Here is a 20,430-nt window from a genome sequence, read left to right on the forward strand (position 1 = left end):
TGTGTGCCTTGCCTAGGCCTAATGAAAAGCTCTATTGTGCAGCTTTTTACTAACACTCTTTTCACAATTCTGGCTGAGAGAGGAATGTGAATAAAAGGCACAAGCAATTAAGGCGGAAACCTCATCCTTTTTTCATGATGTATTTAGGAAAATGGGAGGAAAAAGTGCGCATTGATCAGAGGGCTGCACTTTCTAACACACACACACACACACACACACACACACACACACACACACATCACACCTGATAATCTTGATATGAGCACACCAAGTCCTCAGCAAATTTAAAATGTTATTATAGAAAGAATTTAACTAAACTTCATTTTACTTTAACAAACTAAACTCTCAATATTTAGGCCAAGTAGCTTATCTTTTGAATGCTATGTTACTGTCTTGATTCAAATAACCTCTTAAATAATGTTCCATGGACAAACTCATTATAAAGAAAAAATCCGATGCATTTTTAAAAGTTATGTAAAATACTAGTTATCTTTATTTCCAGAGACAAATGTTTAAAAAATATACTGTAAAAGAAAAAGAATATAGGTGGTTTTCCCCAAAGGCTTTCTGTTTGTGGGAATACCTAAAACACTAAAAAATTTAAGCAATTAAAAATTAAAGTTTTAATATAGATGATCTATAAAAATACAGACATACACAAACATCTATACATATATACATATATTATAGAATACTTTTTGATGCAAAAAAAATTTTTTTCCACTTAGTAAAGAGGTACAATGGATATCTGCACAGAGCCTGGTGATATACCAACAGATATGTACATTATTAGTCATTTGAAATGCAACTGTAGCAAAAATGGAAAATAATAACTGTAAGAACAATTTTCTAATATATAAAGCTTTTTGTAGAACTATAATTTGTGAAAAACTTGTTGAATGTCAAATGTATAGAAATATAACTGCAAATAACTCAGTTAATAATTCATTCAAAAATATTTATTGAGTACCTGATTTGTGTTAAACACTGCTGTTGACACTAGAAATGGAGCTTTCAAGAAGATTCATGTCAAGAGGTGTATTTACTGGAAATTTAATGAAGCTTAAGCTTTGGGTTCTGGAAAGGGCTCCTAGCAGTGTGTTCACAGGGTCATATGTTTTTATATCTGTCAGCTTCCTTAATTTTTTACTTTGTTGTGATCCTTTTTATAAATAAATATTTTTCTTTACTTTATATATACTTACATACATATATAAATATATATAAAATGTAGATCATGTGTGTGTCCTCAGTCACTTCAGTCGTGTCTGACTCTTTGTGAGCCCATGGACTGCAGCCCTCCAGGCTCCTCTGTCCATGGGATTCTCCAGGTAAGAATTCTAGAAAGGACTGCTGTGCCCTCCTCCGGGGGGATCTTCCCTACCCACGGACTGAACCTGCATCTTCTGTTTTGTGGGCTGATTCTTTACCACTGAGCCACCAGGGAAGCCCATAATGTAGATCACACACACACACACACACACACACACACACACACACACACACATATATGTAATTTCCATACTTTTTATTTTTAGATACAGTCCCCAAAATTACATGTTTAGAGCTTCAAAATACCTGAATCTATTTCTGCTGATCTGGTTTTACAGCTTAATGGGAGAAAAAGACAAAGGATAATTCAATGACTAGTATAAAATAAAGTAAACGTTAAGAAGTATACAATGCTATGGACTGTACTATGGGTACCTCAAACCCAGTCTAAAAGGTCAAAGACATCCTCTAGGATGAAGTCATGTTTAAGCTGAAACCTGAATTAAGTGAAGGCAAGCCAGGCAAAGAAGGGAAGCATTTCAGGAAGGAAAATAATTTTCATTAAGACTCAGGATCAAAAGGGAGTGTTATATCATAGCTCAGTTCTTGAACTGCTTAAGTATAGAGTACAGGCAGGGAAGTAGAGATAAATGGGCCTGGAAAGGGAATCAGAGGCCAGATTGTGTATGACTTTATATACAATATAAAGAATCTAAATTTTGTCCTGCTGGGAAAAAGAAACCTTGAACGTGGGAAAAAGAAACCTTGATCATGGAAAAAAGATGGGTTGAGGAAAACCCCTAGGGCTAGAGGTTTGAAGCTGTCATCAATAATAAAAAGATGCAACACTCTGTATAATATATGATGATGGTTCAGATTAGGGTGGTGATGTTGGAATAAAGAATGATGGAGAAGGTCAAGCGGTATTTAAGAAGCAAAACTGACAAGACTTGATGATTGTTTATATATGAGTTAGAAAAGACTCAAAGATTCCTCCCAGGTTTTTCACTGGACAGTTGATTAGGAAGTGGAACTATTTGTTGGATTTGCAAACACAGATGATAAACAAAACTGCCAGGTTGGGCCTATCTGGGAGGAAAATGAAGGGGAAAGAATAGAGAGTTCTGTTTTGGACATTTCAAGCCTGAAATAACTTTCAGTCTCCAAGTAGAGGTGTTCATTGAGGAACTTGATAAACATGTTTGGATTTTAGAGGAGTAATCCACATAGGAGACAGAAATTTGAGAGTGGTCAGCATATATCTGGAATTTAAGCTATAACCAGTCAAGTGTTAACTGTAGATTAAAAAAAAAGAGCTCCAAAGATTGGATTATGGGATATCCTAACCTTTATAGTTAGGAAGATAGATGGAAAGATAGCTAGGAAAGATAACTAGCAGAAAAACAGAGGAGGAATGTAAATTTGGTGTTCCGGAAGCCAAGTAAAGAAATATTTTCAGGAAGAATAATCAATTTTTTCAAATGTTGGACTTGGTGATATAGAAGTCATTGGAGACCTCTACAAGGGCCATTTCAATGGAGCAAGGGTTAAGAAAGCCTAACTGGAGTGAGTGTGATCAGTAGAGAATGAATAGAAGATAGGAATTGAATATAATCAGTGTAGATCCTTGCTTTTCAAAATGAAGTTCTCAGAAGGCAGCACTGGCATCACCGAGGAGTTTGTTAGCAGAATTTCAGTGTGTGTGTGCATGCTGTGTCGCTCAGTCATGTCTGGCTCTTTGCAACCTTATAGTCTGTAGAGTACCAGGCTTGTCTTCCGTGGGATTCTCCAGGCAAGAATACTGGAGTGGGTCACCACACCCTCCTCTAGGAGATCTTTCCAACCCAGAGATTGAACCTGAGTCTCCTGTGACTCCTGCACAGACAGCGGATTCTTCACCACTGAGCCACCGGGGAAGCCCAGCAGAATTTCAGGCTGTACCCCAAATCTAAGGCGGCAGGCAGCCTCTAAGATGGAAGCCCAGTGACTCTTACTTCCTGGTATTTATGTCCTTGTGAAAATTCCCTCCCCTATGGACTGGGCCTAGTAACTACCTTCTAATGAACAGAATACACAGAAGTGATGTGATACTACTTTTGACACTAGGTTACCAAAAAACTCTGGCACTGTCTTGCTTGCTCCCCCACCACCCGTTTTGTCTGCAAGCAGCTATATTGGGAGCTGTCCTATAGAGAGGACCACATTGCAAAGGACTGATGTCTTCCAGCCAACAGCAAGCAAAGGAGGTGGCCTGCCAACAACCAAGGGAGGGAGCCTGAAAGTGGGTTTCTCCCCAAGTCAAGCCTAGAGATGACTGCAGCCCAGGCCAACACCTTGATTTGCAAAGATGTGAAAGACTCAGCTGGAACATGGCTGTGTTCAAACAATTGTTTATTTTAAGCTACTAAGCTTTGGGAGAATTTATTAAAGTAGCAAGCATAAACCTTCTGAATTAGAATTTAAATTTTAACAAGATTTCCAGACTATTTGTATGCACTGCAGAAGTGCTAAAACAAGACAATTTCAGTGACGTACTTTGCAATAGGTACTAGAGGACGTGTGATAAACAAAATTTTACTAAAAAGGTATCCATTTGTAAAAATGATAGCACACTTATATACTAATAAGAAAATCGTACATAGAAAAGAAAATGGTGATACAGGAAAGAGGACAACTGATGTTACCTGACAAGGCTTATCATTTGGAATTTTAAATACTTAATCCAGAAGATACTATATCTGATTTTATAAAGGAAGTTTAGATATTTGAATCTGCACTTAAATAAACTAGCAAACAGCAAATATTATGACTATTAGAACTATTTAAATACTTAAAATTGTACCATTCACTTATATTCATTATTTAATGATTATAATGTTAAAAGCAATGACAGCAAAAGTTTAAAGGCTATGGTGCTCTTCAGACTGATAATTCATTTTATATAATTTACTCGTTGAAAATCAATTAATAAACACTTACATCATCTACCACATGATTAGAACTCTGCTGGTTTTAATGGGAGACAAAAACAACAAAACAAACAGTATTTGTCTCTATCTATTTACTATAAGTCTCTCTCAGAAAATAACTTATTTGAGTTGACCATCAGTGCTATAGGACTTAAGGGAGAACTACTTCCAGGTTTCAATATTTAAAGAATAAAAGGTGAAAATAAGAGTGAGTGTGGCCTTGAAGATTTGCAGGTGTGGGGGGAGATGTTTTAGGAAGGGTGAAATGTATCACAGCATGGGTGTGATATGCTGAAGGAATGGAGAGGAAACCAGTGTAACTCACAGCTTACAGAATAAAAGGAAAAGAGAGAGAAAGCAGGGATCTGGGAAACTTTTCATAATCTGGACTGGAATATACTTGGCTACAAAAAGGCAATGGATATGAAATGAAGTTTTAACAAGTTTAATTAAAGGGGTTAAGCAACAGAAGATCTTAAAGATGACGCCAAATTCTAACCTAGGAATACAGATTTACTCATAAAATTGGGATGATTGCAAATACCCACATAGGTGTTTAGAGCACTTTCCAACTATTAGCATATAATTCTTAATAATAACTTGAGTATTGCATGCCAATTTAAGCTCATTAGTTAAAATCTACACTATTCCATAACATTTAAAATTGAACACGCATATTATAATATTATTTTTCATTTCCTACATCCATGAATATATAGTAATAAAATGAATATGGCTTTCTTTTGAATATGCATATATATATACATAACTATAATGTTATTCCTATGCTATATTGTACATGTATTAATGTGTAAACATACATATACACATGCAAGCTAAAAATGTATGTGTGTGTTATGAGCTGAATTGTGTCCCCTCAAACTTTATATGTTAAAGTCCTAACCTCCAGTATCTCAGAATGTAACTGTATTTGGAGATATGTCCTTTAAGACGTAATTAGGATAAAACAAGGTCATATGAGTAGGCTCTAATTCAATATAATTGGTGTCCTTATAGAAAGAGATTAGGAGCAACACAGAAGGAAGGACAACTATGTGAGGACAGAGGGAGAAGACAACCATCTACAAATGGAAAAGAGGCCTCAGAATGAAACCCATACTGTTGATAACTCGATCTTGCATTTTGAGCTTTTAGAACTGTCAGAAAATAAACTTCTGTTGTATAAACCAACCAATTTGCTTTATTTTACTATGGCAGCCTTAGCAAACTAGTACAATATGTTTGCCATAAGCAACTTCATATCAATGTAGTTGATGTTAAAGTGAATTGGAAAAATAAAAAAACCTGGCAACAAGAATTAAAGAATACTGTTGTCCTTATAAACCTGTAATCACACAGTTTCAAGATAAACATAAGATCAAAAATAGGATGTCAACTAATTTCAAAAGGTTTGTGTCTAAGCCACCATATTAATGCACCTATCTCCATTCAACATACTAACATATATAACTTGAAGCATATGTACTTTATTATCAATGTTTCAGACTGAAAACATCAAGAACTAGTTTGATTGAAATCTGCCCCAATTACGAAGTAAATATAAACACCATAAATGTGAAAAAGGTCAGTATCACAATTTAACTCAATTAAGGAAATTCAAAATGTATTATATGCACGTGTCAGTGTTCTGAAGTGGACACATAATCTATAAAACTTCACCACAAGGTCAAGAGTAGTTCTTAATGGGGACAGAGGAATTCAGAAACTGCTGGGGGAAAAAGATCTTTTACGGAAGTAAATACTGTTATCTATTTATGCCATCTCTTTATAAACTGCATTAAAAATGTCACAGCTGGCTTGTTTTGTAAATACCTCATGAGATACTTACTTAGTAAAAAACTGGATAATGGAAAATTCTGACTTTTAAAGTTTAACCATGTGTAAGTTATTTGAATTGACTTTCACCTAAAGTAATTTCTTCTACTCTTTCCTAGGTTTTTAACCATTTGAATAGTTTTTCCTTAAGCCTTTCCAAACTTAATTTGTGTCTTCTTTTAAGCCAAGTATGGAAAATTCTAGCTCAAAACTAAAATTTTTCAAAAGTTGAAAAATACTTCGAGGCATGTTAATCAATAGTTTCCAAAATACAATCTAGCTTAGAGTATCTATTGATGTAAGTGATATATCTAATAGTAAATAACCCAATAACCCCTCAGAAATCATGTTACATACGTTAGTAGTAAAAAGTAATGAATATTTAGGTAATAACTATTTCCAGTGATACTACTGAAGAGACTTTTTTTTTCTATATACAGAGTAAGAAAAACAATGAAGTTATTTAGGTTGAGGAAGACTGTCAAAGGGCTTCCCTGGTGGCTCAGTGGTAAAGAATCCACCTGCCAATGAAGGAGACTCAGGTTTGATCCCTGGATTGGGAAGATCCCTCGGAGAGGGAAATAGCAACCCACTTCAGTATCCTTGTCTGGGTAATCCCATGGACAGAGGAGCCTGGCAGGCTACAGTCCATGGAATCACAAAAAAGTTGAATACTACTTGGTGACTGAATAACGACACAAGATTGTCAAAGCAAGCATGTTTTTGCTCAGGGTCACCTTCACAAACCCTTTCATCCACTGAACTAATACAAATGATCTGGAAAGTCTGTGGCACTAAAAAAATTAAAACATATACACAAATGAAAACACAGACAGACACACAAACACACACACACACACACACACACAAAATCCCTGCCCTAGAAGAGTTCCTAAAACAGTTACTGAAATGAACATGTAAACCAATCCAGGGATACAATGAGAAAAGTAGAACAGTGCAAAAGGTACTCTGGAAACTTCCAGAAGAGAAGAAGGTAGGGTAGATTAACCTGGAAAGAGCATTGAGGAAGGTTATTTGTTAAACTATTTCACAAAAATGGCACTTCACCACAAATTGTCTTTCAGGATCCTTTTACCGCCTACTTTCCATGTCTTCTGAAAAGTCACATAATAAGCCTCCACCATTTAGTGCAACCAGGATTGCTCTTATTAATCACCTTCTCATATTAATACTTAAAAGCCCCCACTCCTACCACTCTAACTTCCCAGTGGAGGGAGTTCTGTAGGAGTGTAAGATAAGATGAAGTTTAAAAGGACACTTCTTGTTGTTCAGTCGCTAAGTTGTATCCGACTCTTTGTGACCCCATGAACTGCAGGACACCAGACTTCCCTCTCCTTCACTTTCTCCCTGACACTGCTCAAACTCATGTCCATTGCACCTGATGCAAAGAGCTGACTCATTAGAAAAGACCCTGATGCTGGGAAAGATTGAAGGCAAGAAGAGATGAGGATGACAGAAGATGAGATAGTTGGAAGGCATCACCGACTCAATGGACGTGAGTTTGAGCAAACTCCAGGAGATGGTGAAGGACAGGGAAGCCTGGTGTGTTGCATGCAGTCCATGGGGTCGCAAAGAGTTGGACATGACTGAGCAACTGAACAACAATAACGTCCATTGAGTCAGAGATGCCATGAAACCATCTCATCCTCTGTCTCCCCCTTCACCTCTTGCCCTCAATCTAAAAGGACACTAGAGATGGAATTTTCAAAGGAAGTTGCTTTCTTTCATTTCCTGGGCCAACAGATGAACTTGTGGGTTCCTTCTGCTTGGAAGGAGCCCCATGCCATCCATAGCACAGTGCTAACAATGGCCATTATCCGTGTAGCCCCTATACTTCCAGGGTGTTTTAATAGTCTCAGTGCGTCTGATGCAGAACGGGAATGTTAAGCTCTGCATCTAAAGAAGCGGGTAGAACACATCTTTCAGAGTCTTATGTTTTACTTTGAAGGCAACCTTAAGTTGCTGAAAGGTTTTAAGCAGGAAAGTGACACAGTCTGATTTGTGTTTTAGATAGATCAATTTTGTGCCAAGGGATAGAATCGATTGGAAGAGGGAGAGGCTGGAGACAAATAGACATGTTAAAAACTACTGCGGTAAATCAAGTTGGAAATGATAATGGCCTAAACTAATCATAAGAGAAAGAGAGGAAGGGACACATAGGATGGGGGAGACACATTTGATGGCCAGTTTGATGGGAGAAAAGAGATATGGGGAGGGGGGAGAAAAATATTGTACTTGGGCTTATACTTTATTGTCAGATGTGGTTTAGGGGAAAAAATCCTTTTTTTTTACTCAGAGTGTTTCAACATCAGTTGTTCCAACATCAATTATGAATTATTCATTATGCTCCCACTGATTTGAAATGTGGGCAACTAATATTTGTTGACTTCTGGCACTGTTAAAATATTTTACCTATATATACATATAAATCCATTCATTTATGAATGCATATGTTTAATGATCTGTGTATAAAATCTCATTTAATCTTTGGAACAATTCAGTAAGGTAGATTATTGTTCTCATTCTACAAATTAAAAATAAATGTTCAGGCTCTCACAGATAGTAAGTACTATACTTAACTATCGTGGTAAGAAAAGTGTCACATTTATAGAGCATAATACAAATATATATTTAAATTTTCAAGATAGATATATTTATTTAATGTTCATTCAGTTAGCATGTGTCAGATATTGCATATAGGTTACAAAGTAATAAAAGATCCAGTTCTCCTTGCCTTCATGACCCTTTCAGTTACAAAATAAGTCATTAATATGGAAAGTGAAGTGAATCAAAGCCACAAGATTAAAATTATATGAATAAGAAAGGCAGCAACTACCAAAGAAAAGAGCGATTTATTTGAGCTGAAATCACTGAAGGAAGAATCAGAGGAGGGGCTGGTCTTGAGTTAGGCTTTGAATGAAAAATAACTAGAGAAGATGAGAGCAGTCTAAAACTGCAGAGCTTAGTGTACAGTAGATATTCGATAAATATTTGCTGAATGAATAAATGGTTGAGCCTAAAAGTAAGGATCAGAGAAATGAATGAATAAAATGTCTTTATGAACTAGCCTGCAGTTGAACCTATGACATACAGTATCAAGAAATATTCAGAAGGTTGTTTAGAGTCTGTGAAGCACCTCAAATGCCAAGGTAAGAATCTATTCATACCATGTCCCTAAGCATATGCACAATTACCTCCTATCCTAAAAAACAACCAATTATCTAGACTCCAAAAGCCCTTAGTAAGGAGTCATTTATTTACTGTTTTCTTCTCTTCTAACTTGCTGGAAACCAGTCTTCAGTGATAATCTTAAATCCTTCTACTACAATTTAATTCTCAATCCATAAACTTTCTTGGAAATAATGACCTTTGATTTGCCAAATTTGAATGAACACTGCTGTGTAACAGCTGATACTGTTAATGACTCCCTCCTTCTCAAACTACACCACACTCTGACTTTTCTTATAATGTGCTTTTCTGGTTCTCCTCATACCCTGTTCACGCCGACTGAAATAGGCTGTTCTACCTCCCTTCACTCCTTCCTTAAATACTGATATTCCTTGGGGTCTAATCCTTGGTGTTTGCCTTTACTCATTTGATTTCCCTTATCTGAATGATCTTATCCAATCTCTTGGTCCAAGGACCTTATACAAACTATTTTAAATCAGTGACTCTAGCCTATACTTCTCATACTGTTTTGGACAACTCCTTCGACCCCCACCATCTGTCCCATAGGAAGTTCAATCTTCACAGTTAATTTAATTAATCACCCTTCTTGCAGGACTTACTTCTACTCTCGGTATTTCTATTAATTTTGGTGACACCCAGCTACCTATGCTGCACATATGAAGCATCCTTGATCTTTCCCTTCCTTTAATCCTTCATGGTTGATCAGTTACAAACTTCATTCTTTTAACTCCTAGGTTTTCATTTCTTACTGCTGGAAAACCTACCAATAAGGTTCCCAGGCTTCAATACTCTGCTAAAGAAATGAATTCGCTACTCAACTTCCAGGGGCACTAATTACAGGTACACAATAAGTATTCACTGGTTGTACTTAAAGGGTAATAAATATTTACTAGGTACATACTGTGTGTTAAGGACTAAAAAGTTTACAAGAAAAGCATATCTTGACATGGATAAAATCAATAAATGAATGAGCAGATTGATGGTTAAAGGCCAGTATGACCTCAACACTGATTTTCAGCCCTTAAATGGTTTTCCAGATCCTGCAGCACACTGCACTCTTAGATGGCTCAACTGGTAGAGTGGAGGCCTACAGACTGCATGAATGTGGACATCCTTAGGTTGCTGGTCTGATTCTGGCTCGAAAGAAGTGCGTTCTTTGCTTGGGGCTTCCCTGGTGGCTCAGACCGTAAAGAATCTGCCTGCAATGCAGGAGATCTGGGTTTGATCCTTGGGTCAGGAAGATCCCCTGGAGCAGGGAATGGCTACCCACTCCAGTATTCTTGCCTGGAGAATTGCATGGACAAGGGAGCCTAGAGGGTTACAGTCCATGGGGTGGCAAAGAGTCGGAAATGACTGAGTGACTAACACTTTCAGCTTACATAGGTCTATAAATACTTCCTTGAATTCGTCTCCTCTTATGTCCTCAAACAATTCGCTTGTCATTTCTTACCTTAAAGCTCACTCTCAACACCAAACGGCTTAAAGGTACATGTATATACCCTAATTCATCTTGCGTTTTCCAGCCTTTACCAACGCTGATGTTTTTTTTCCCTACCAGGAATGTTGTTTCTGTATCCTTTCACTCCAAAAACTTCATTTGCTTAGTTGCCCTTCATTCTTTAGGATTTGACTTTAGGCATCATCCTTTAGGGACCCCTACCCCAAGAAGGCTTCCCTGCTACCTCCTACCAAGCTTAGATTTGAATTCATTCCCTTTTCACTCACTTTTGTTAAAGTTCTATGCATAGCTCTATTATATCACATCTGTTTATATCTCACTCTCCTCAACCAGACTGTTAGCATCCTAAGGCAGAATTATGTCTACTTAATGTTTAAATTACCAGTTTCTAGCCTAGTGCCTTGACCATTTAAGGCTATAAAATGTTTATGGACTGAATATATGAAGCAATATTTTATTTAATTAAGAAATTAACAAATTTCAAACACAGATGACAACTCTTCCTCAAAAGCTTAAGGCTTAACAGAAGAAATAGCGTATAAGCAAATAATTATACAAATAAGGAACAAATTAGTTTTTTGTACAGGGTTTAACACAAACAATATTGGTGTTTTAGATCTGCTGCCAACGATACCAAGGAAGGATAGAAAATGAAGGTGTAAAAAGAGGCCTAGAGTTTTAGGATGTGAAGAAATAAGGACTTGAAGAAGGCAGTTAAATAATCTTTTGTAACATATTTTCACACATCAAACCATTCTTTTCTAATATTCTATAATTTATCTCTTTTGTATATTTTCATATCACCTTGGATATTAAAAGTCAATAATATAAATTTCCTAAATCTTAAAATGATTTCTGTTTATGAATAAGAACCCACTATTATGATGCCATTAAAGTACCTGAATATGGTCAAGGTATCTACTAGAAAAGATGTTGTTGTTTTATTTAAATTAATTTATTTTTCATTGCAGGATAATTGCTTTACAGAATTTTGCTGTTTTCTGTCAAACCTCAACATGAATCAGCCACAGGCATACATATATATCCCCTCCCTTTTGAACCTGCCTCCCATCTCCCTCCCATCCCACCCATCTAGGTTGACACAGAGCCCCTGTTTGAGTTTCTAGAGCCATAGAGCAAATTCCATGGGCTATCTATTTTACATATGCTAATGTAAGTTTCCATGTTACTCTTTCCATGTATCTCACCCTCTCCTCCCCTCTCCCCATGTCCATAAGTCTATTCTCTATGTCTGTTTCTCCACTGCTGACCTTTAAATAAATTCTTCAGTACCATTTTTCTAGATTCCATATATACGTGTTAGAATATGATATTTATCTTTCTCTTTATGACTTAACGTCACTCTGTATAATAGGTTCTGGGTTCATCCACCTCATTAGAACTGACTCAAATGCATTCCTTTTTATGGCTGAGTAATATTCCATTGTGTATATGTACCACAACTTTTTAAAAAGATGTTTTACATGAAAACAGATGATAAAAACAAAATGCTTCATCATAGTGACTGTTTCCAATCATTTCACTTCCCGATGGCTCAGTGGTAAAGAATCTGCTTGCCACTGCAGGAGCTGAAGGAGATGCGTGTTTGATCCCTGTGTTGAGAAGACCTCCTGGGGGAGGAAATGGCTACTCACTCTGGTATTCTTGCCTGGAAAATTCCATAGACAGAGGAGTCTGGTGGGCTACAGTCCATGGGGCTGCCGAGAGTTGGATATGACTGAGCACAATGGCACAATAAATGTGAAAGGGCTTCTAAATGCACAAAGTCTGTAAAGCCTTTCTAGATTTGCTGGAATAGTATAATATGACTTTAATATTTGAAATCTTTTATGAAAAATGCTAGTATTTTGTAGTAACTCATAAAATAAGAATATAAATATTTCATATGAATTTTATTTGAGAAAGTAGGATTAATAAATTATCTCACTTGACTATTTAAAAAGAAGGTATCTTTAGGTGAGCGTTAGTTCTTAACTGCTTTGTCATAAGCTAAATTTTTTTCAGTAATAGACTTTTTAAAAATAAACTTTTTTTTGTCTTCTTAATATAGCATTGTAAAGGCAAACTTTACCCTAATTAATTTAATAGTTAACCTAGTTGGCTATTTTAGTAAAAGATTAATTTATAAACTCTTCAAGAAACATATTTTAAAATGGGAAGACATTTCTGCATATAAAAATTATTGCATCTTTTCCTCACCTTTTTCCCATAAATCTAATGAATTCTAGTACCAATGAAAATTCCTGCATTAGTTATCTAAGAAATCTGAGTATCCCTGAAAAGGTGACAATAAATCAAACAAGTATCCTTTTCCTTCTGTATTCCACCATTTCAACTGAGGCATCATTTAAGCATTGCATAGTAACTCATTTTAAGCTGTACAAAAAGAATCATTAATTAAGGAACTGCTTCTATATGTACATCTATATAAGAGTGCTATCTACATTTTGCCTCTGTGTATTTTGAAGAAATGGATGGCACAGAGAAAAGCATCTGAAATGATGAAAGCATTAGAAAAGGAGGGATTTGGAAGAGAGGCATTCATACAAGCCACTTAAGACCAATTCAAGGACTTCTCTAGTGGTCTAGTGGTTAAGAATTCGCTTACCAATGCAGGGGGCACGGGATTGATCCCTGGTCCAGGAGGATCCCACATACCTCAGAGCAACTAAGACTGTGCACCACAACTACTGAAGCCCTTGCACCTAAAGCCTCTGCTCCAAAGCAAGAAAAGCCATTGCAATCAGAAACCTGTACACTGCAACCAAGAGTAGCTTCCACACTCTCTGCAACTAGAGAAAGCCTGCATGTAGCAACAAAGACCCAGGCAAAAATAAAAATAAGCAAGTAAAAATATATATATATATATATATATATATATATATAAAGACCAATTCAAATCCTATTTCTCTTTTATTTTCCATTTTTAATATGATGGTTTAGCAAATATTTCATTTTTTAAAAAGCACTCCATTTTTTGACATCCTTGATGATAGACATCCTTCCTTGCGTAGTGTATCCAGAGTCTACAGGTTGAGAACAGGAAGCTTCCTAAACCACCCTAATAATAAGACTATGGAATAGATACTTGTGGTAACTCCTGGCCTACAGATTTCACCAAAATTGGTAAATTTTAGGCCCCTGTAAATTAAGAAATGTTATGAAAATTTCCCTCCCCCTAAAAAATAAAAAACAATAATGGAAGTAGGGTGACCTAAAGTAGGTAAATTCCTGAAATCCTTTTCATCATATCAGACTCTGAATTTTGAGAATGGGTTGGTACATGTAATAATTAATAATGGTATTTGTTGTTGTGCTCTTGTTGTGCAGTCACTCAGTCATGTCAGACTTTGTGACCCCACGGACTGTACACCACCAGGCTTCTCTGTCCATCACCAACTCCCAGAGCTTGCTCAAATTCATGTCCCTTGAGTTGATGATGCCATCCAACCATCTCATCCTCTGTCATCCCCTTCTCCTCCTGCCTTCAATTGTTTTCAGCATCAGGGTCTTTTCCAGTGAGTCAGTTCTTTGCATCAGGTGACCAAAGTATTGGCGCTTCACCTTCAGCATCAGTCCTTCCAATGAATATTCAGGCATTATTTCCTTTAGGATGGACTGGTTGGATCTCCTTGCAGTCTAAGGGACTCTTAGAGTCTTCTCCAACACCACAGTTCAAAAGCATCAATTCTTCGATGCTCAGCCATCTTTATGGTCCAACTCTCACATCCATGGAACAACAGATTGGTTCCAAATAGGAAAAGGAGTGTATCAAGGCTGTATATTGTCACCCTGCTTATTTAACTTATATGCAGAGTACATCATGAGAAACGCTGGGCTGGAAGAAGCACAAACTGGAATCAAGATTGCCGGGAGAAATATCAATAACCTCAGATATGCAGATGACACCACCCTTATGGCAGAAAGTGAAGAAGAACTAAAGAGCCTTTTGATGAAAGTGAAAGAGGAGAGTGAAAAAGCTGGCTTAAAGCTCAACATTCAGAAAACTAAGATCATGGCATCTGGTCCATTCACTGCATGGCAAATAAATGGGGAAACAGTGGCTGACTTTATATTTTGGGGCTCCCAAATCACTGCAGGTGGTGATTGCAGCCATGAAATTAAAAGACACTTACTCCTTAGAAGGAAAGTTATGATCAACCTAGACAGAATATTTAAAGCAGAGATGTTACTTTGTCAACAAAGGTCCGTCTAGCCAAGGCTATGGTTTTTCCAGTGATCATGTATGGATGTGAGAGTTGGACTATAAAGAAAGCTGAGCGCTGAAGAATTTATGTTTTTGAACTGTGGTATTGGAGAAGACTTTTGAGGGTCCCTTGGACTGCAAGGAGATCCAACCAGTCCATCCTAAAGGAAATCAGTCGTGGGTATTCATTGGAAGGACTGATGTTGAAGCTGAAACTTCAGTACTTTGGCCACCTGATGGGAAGAGCTGACTCATTTGAAAAGACCCTGATCCTGGGAAAGAGTGAAGGCAGGAGGAGAAGGGGACGACAGAGGATGAGATGGTTGGATGGCATCACCAACTCAATGGACATGGGTTTGGGTAAACTCCGGGAACTGGTGATGGACAGGGAGGCCTGGCGTGCTGCGGTTCACAGGGTCGCAAAGAGTCAGACACAACTGAGTGACTAAACTGAACTGAACTGAACTAGGTTTGTCATAGTTTTTATTCCAAAGAAGAAAACAGTGATACAATATAGAATAATTTAACTTGTTTAGAAATGCATAGATTTGTCCTATCTAACATTTTCTATCTCCTTATGGAATGAGTAGGGCAGACATCAGTGGAGCTACCTTAAAGATTACAAGCTAAGGTACGAAGAGGAAAATGACTTGCCCAAGGGCACAGAATAATATGAAATGGGATTGAGACCACCAACGTCTTTTAACACCCTGCATAATTTTTTTTCTGACAGAATTTATTTAATTGAGACAATTAACAGTTTCAGATTAGAAGTCTCATTGATGTTCATTCATAACTTAACACAGATCAGTCAATTTTTAAAGTTTTAAACCCTTCATTAAGCAACTCAGAGAGTATTAGAATTTAGAGATAATCTCTCAGGTGAAAAATGTTCAAAAGGGAAAAAAAATATATCGAAGAAAAACACCATATTCTGGTCATGGAACCTATTACAGGAATAATACACTTGGGGCAAATATGTGCACACAAAAATGTTTATTGTAGCATTGTCTAAAACTGTGAAGTACTGAAGACTAACTTAAATGTTAATTGCTTGGGAACACAAAATATAGTGTATTCAGTTTAATGAAACATGATGCAGAATAATTTAAGTCTGAAAGTATGGAAGAAAGATGGCCATGATTTTCTGTTAAGTAGAATATAGCAGAGACATTTATCCTCCCATTCATTATATGTTATATAGTACATATCACACATGCTGCTGCTGCGGCTAAGTCACTTCAGTCGTGTCCGACTCTATGTGACCCCATAGACGGCAGCCCACCAGGCTCCGCCGTCCCTGGGATTCTCCAGGCAAGAGTACTGGAGTGGGGTGCCATTGTCTTCTCAGATATCACACATGAGGTGTGTGTGTATATATATATATATATATATATATATATAAAACATAGCATATATTATAATACACAGATATCCTCACTTCTGCATATTAATAAATACATATTTATGCATGAGTGTATTATATATATATATGTATATAGTATATGTGTATATAATATATATATATGTATATAGTTTCAGAAAAATAGGTACCAAACTGTTAACAGTAATCACCTCTGCAGACTGGGGTTATAGACAGGAGGGTATGAGTGTAGGCATATAACTTTTAGTTTCTGTATGGAAGAAAGATGGCTATGATATTTTTTGGTTATGTTTGCACAGGCAAATAACTTTTAGCTTCTGTTTAATATACTTCTACATTATTTGATATTTGTACAGACAGCAAATGCTATCTTTAATGTATTTGAAAAAATGTGAAGGATTGTTATGAGGTGACTATATAAATAGGATCAAGAAAAGTTTAAATATGTTCTATGAAAATAAAGCAAAAAATAAATTATTAGTGAAATAGTAGTGTTTAAAATGCTGTAGTTCTCACAGCTTCCGCCCTTTGCACTGGCTGGAGTTGGGTCACGGAAGCTGAAGAAGGTACCTAAGGCCATGAGATGGGAATCACAGCTTGTAGAAAGCCGTACCATAAATAAGAGAACAAGGAATGACCAGATACCATGGAGCTACCACATCAACAATGCTTGAATTGTTACATGAGTAAAAAATATTCTTTTCCCACGTTTAAGCTAGTATTGTTTCTGCTTGTGATAGTATAGTTAAACTTAATACAGGATTTGATTCTCATGATGTTCCAGGAGCATGCCTTGTTCAGTTCTCATGGAAAACAGATCTCTATCATAGAGTTACAAACAAGATACTATCTTATCCTGTTTTATTAAATACTTTTTTGCTTCTATATTTTCCCATCAACATTATGATTAAAGTTTGCCTTCTAGTGGAGCTTTCTGTAGTGAAAGAGCACATTTACTGGGCAACAGAGTTGTCCAGTATTGTTAACAGTTACGTCTATTCAAATAAAATAATACATTGCTCCCCTGGCATTATACAGTTTGATGACCTTAGTGTGAGCTTACTGCTAAGATGAGATTCCATGTTTGCTGTGGCAACAATAATACAAACCTGGAATTCTGAGGACTAGGATACAAATTCATAAGGTAATACATTTTGAGGCCTCTTGGCTGAAACACAGTGTCACTAGCCAATCTGAACTACTATGGTATCAGGAACGAGAATCATGTCAAAAACAAAACACTGAGCTGAATCAGTTCACATTTTAACTGAAGGCATTCTTAATGTTCTTAACTGTTAAAAAGCAAACAAGATGGATTAAAAGATTATAGTTTTAGTCTAATGAAATCTGAAGAATTTATCAAAGAAAGGGCTATTGTATTTTTTTGTTTGTTTGTTTGCTTGTATATGTGTGTTTTGATGGTGGTAGTGTGTGTGGGGGGGCCGGTGGGGAGACTGGACCAAATACTGGTTATTAATATAGCACAGTTACTACTTCACAGAGATATACTGCTTAAAATGAATATGTCTCTCTGTACGTAAACAATAGGCATGAAATAAGCTATCATTTCTATGCTAAGTTATGACACTGTCACAGTAAAGATATATATATATATATATATATATATCTTTTCTCAGTGATGAATACTGTAAACTCCATTATTTGGCAAACAGGAAAACAACTATTTTACTGACCTAGAAACATCTAACCCATGGGAACTGGAAGGTGGCTGTCACCACATCATTTCTGTACTTGGTTCTCTTTACTTTTTAATCATTTCATATTTTAATGCCACCAATCTAACATGAGAACTTAAATGATTGACTCTTTAGTTACAAAACTCTTCTTTACAAAAATAAATATTTACAAAGCTTTAAACTGAGTTATGTTTGCCCAGTGTCATTGATTTCTAAGATTTGGGGAGGGGAGGCGAGGGAAGAGGAAGAGCTGGTCACAATAACTCTAACACACACAGAAGCCTGAAGATATGATTACATCTTCTCGCCGCTTATATACAAAGAATCTACAGTATGTGATCCTGACAACACATGTTTCCTATTTTGTCAGTTCAATAAAAGCATACCATGTCAATGGTTTTTAGCTTGTGATTTGGTGATTGTTTCAGCACTGATTGTCAATGACCTATATGTCAGCTGATACAGTTGACACAGTTAAATCAGAAATTAGCATGCAGTCTCCTAAAATGCCAGACACATGGACCCTCTGCACCAGAGAGATATAATGAAACCCACATGATACCCCCATTAAACAATGAAACATGTGACATTAACTAAAAACAGGAACACATCAGCAAATGTGCCTGAGGAAGTTTATGGTATTTAACTCCTAAACATTAATTTTATCATGGAATATGAGGAACTAATTAACTGAGAGTTTCCTTTTTTATTGGAAGCGGAAATACTGTTCAGAAAACTGATGAAGAGTAAATACAGCATATTTTAAGTTTATTAAGCTTGGCTCATCGACTTCCATTTATTTAAGCTAATCTCAGAAGGCAATTAAATATTTCAATCAGTAACTTTATACGGCTATTTTATTTAGCACATTTCTGAAAAATTAATCAATGTGTTAAAATGCAGAATGAATATGTGAATATATTTCTAGTTTCATACAACCAAAACAATGACTAAATACATTTTTAAAAAATTACATGATCTTTTCCAACATGAACTCTAATAGGTGAGTGGAAAATGACAAAAAGTTTAAAACTTGGGGATTATAATTAAAACAGTTAGGGTTAAGATTGTATCCTATGAGATGAATGTTTCTATCAGCACGATAATACTTTTTCTCTAAACAATAATACTTTCCTAGTCGGAGGAAGCATCATTCAGGTGTGGCAGAATGAATTTGATCCTATACAGGTAGAACATGAAATGTCATTAACTGCTGCGTGTGGGTCTATAACATTATTTTGGTTGGGGGAGACAGTTTTTGCTGGTATTACACTCAGTATTTAGCATTTTTAAGTAACCTAATGAGATAGACACAATGGGAGGCACTCTTGCATATATAATCCTATTCAATCTCCGTAACAATTCAGGAAAATGGGTGCTATTAATCCATTTTGCAGGTCAGGAAATTGAAGCTCAATAACTTGCACAAGGCCAAAGTAGCATGATGCAGCAAATCAATTGCTTATCTGTATAATATTACACATATCCCTATAAGTGCAAGGTAAATTTTGTTACAACATTCTATTCTGTGGTTGTAATGTGATAGGTCAACAACAATAACTATCAAGTTTAAAGTTATAATGTTTAAAATGAATATATAACAGGCCATAAGTTCCTAAATGTCTTAGGTTCAGGCACCATCCATGGCTCAATAATTCTTTCATGGCACCCTTAGGACAAAAGAAGTGTCCAACTGTTCCATTTTATTAAGTAACCAGTTCCAAACAACTCATGCCTTTTATGTAGTGATTTAGAGATGCTCTGTATTTTCCTTGAAATTTTAAAACATCCTCTGTGCCCTGTGAATTAGCTACAGCACCTTGGTACTTTAGCACACAGTTTGGGCACTACAGCCCATCTATGGAGAAGACACAGTATCTGTGGCTACATGACACATTCATTTTGACACTCTGGGCCAAAACTATCAAGCCAACCTTTTTACAACTGTTTATTTCCTAATACACACACACACACACACACACACACACACACACACAGAGGCAAGAATACTGGAGAGGGGTTCCATTTCCTTCTCCAGTGCATGAAAGTGAAAAGTGAAAGTGAAGTTGCTCAGTCGTGTCCGACTCTTCGCGACCCCATGTACTGTAGCCTACCAGGCTTCTCCGTCCATGGGATTTCCCAGGCAAGAGTACTGGAGTGGGTTGCCATTGCCTTGTCCGGCAGAGGACTATAATCATTAGTAAAAAGAGAAGAACTTCTTCCTCTTATTTCTGCCTATCAAATATATGCTCTGAAGGAATAGTGCTTAACTTGAGTGCTAGATGGGGTATGAGGAAGCTGTGTGTTAAAAAAAGAGAACTGAAATTTGGGGTCAGAGAAATTGGTATTGACCAAACTTATGGCCTTCAACCACC

General features: G+C 36.5%; 1 protein-coding gene across 5 annotated transcripts in view; it reads right to left on the reverse strand.

Annotated features, from left to right (window-relative positions):
* SOX5 (SRY-box transcription factor 5) overlaps nt 1–20,430 on the reverse strand; it is a 1,090,517-nt gene that overhangs the window by 119,573 nt on the left and 950,514 nt on the right. The gene's annotated exons all lie outside the window — the stretch shown is intronic.

Source organism: Dama dama, chromosome 22 (assembly GCF_033118175.1).
Source record: "Dama dama isolate Ldn47 chromosome 22, ASM3311817v1, whole genome shotgun sequence".
Classification (NCBI taxonomy): Eukaryota; Metazoa; Chordata; class Mammalia; order Artiodactyla; family Cervidae; genus Dama; species Dama dama.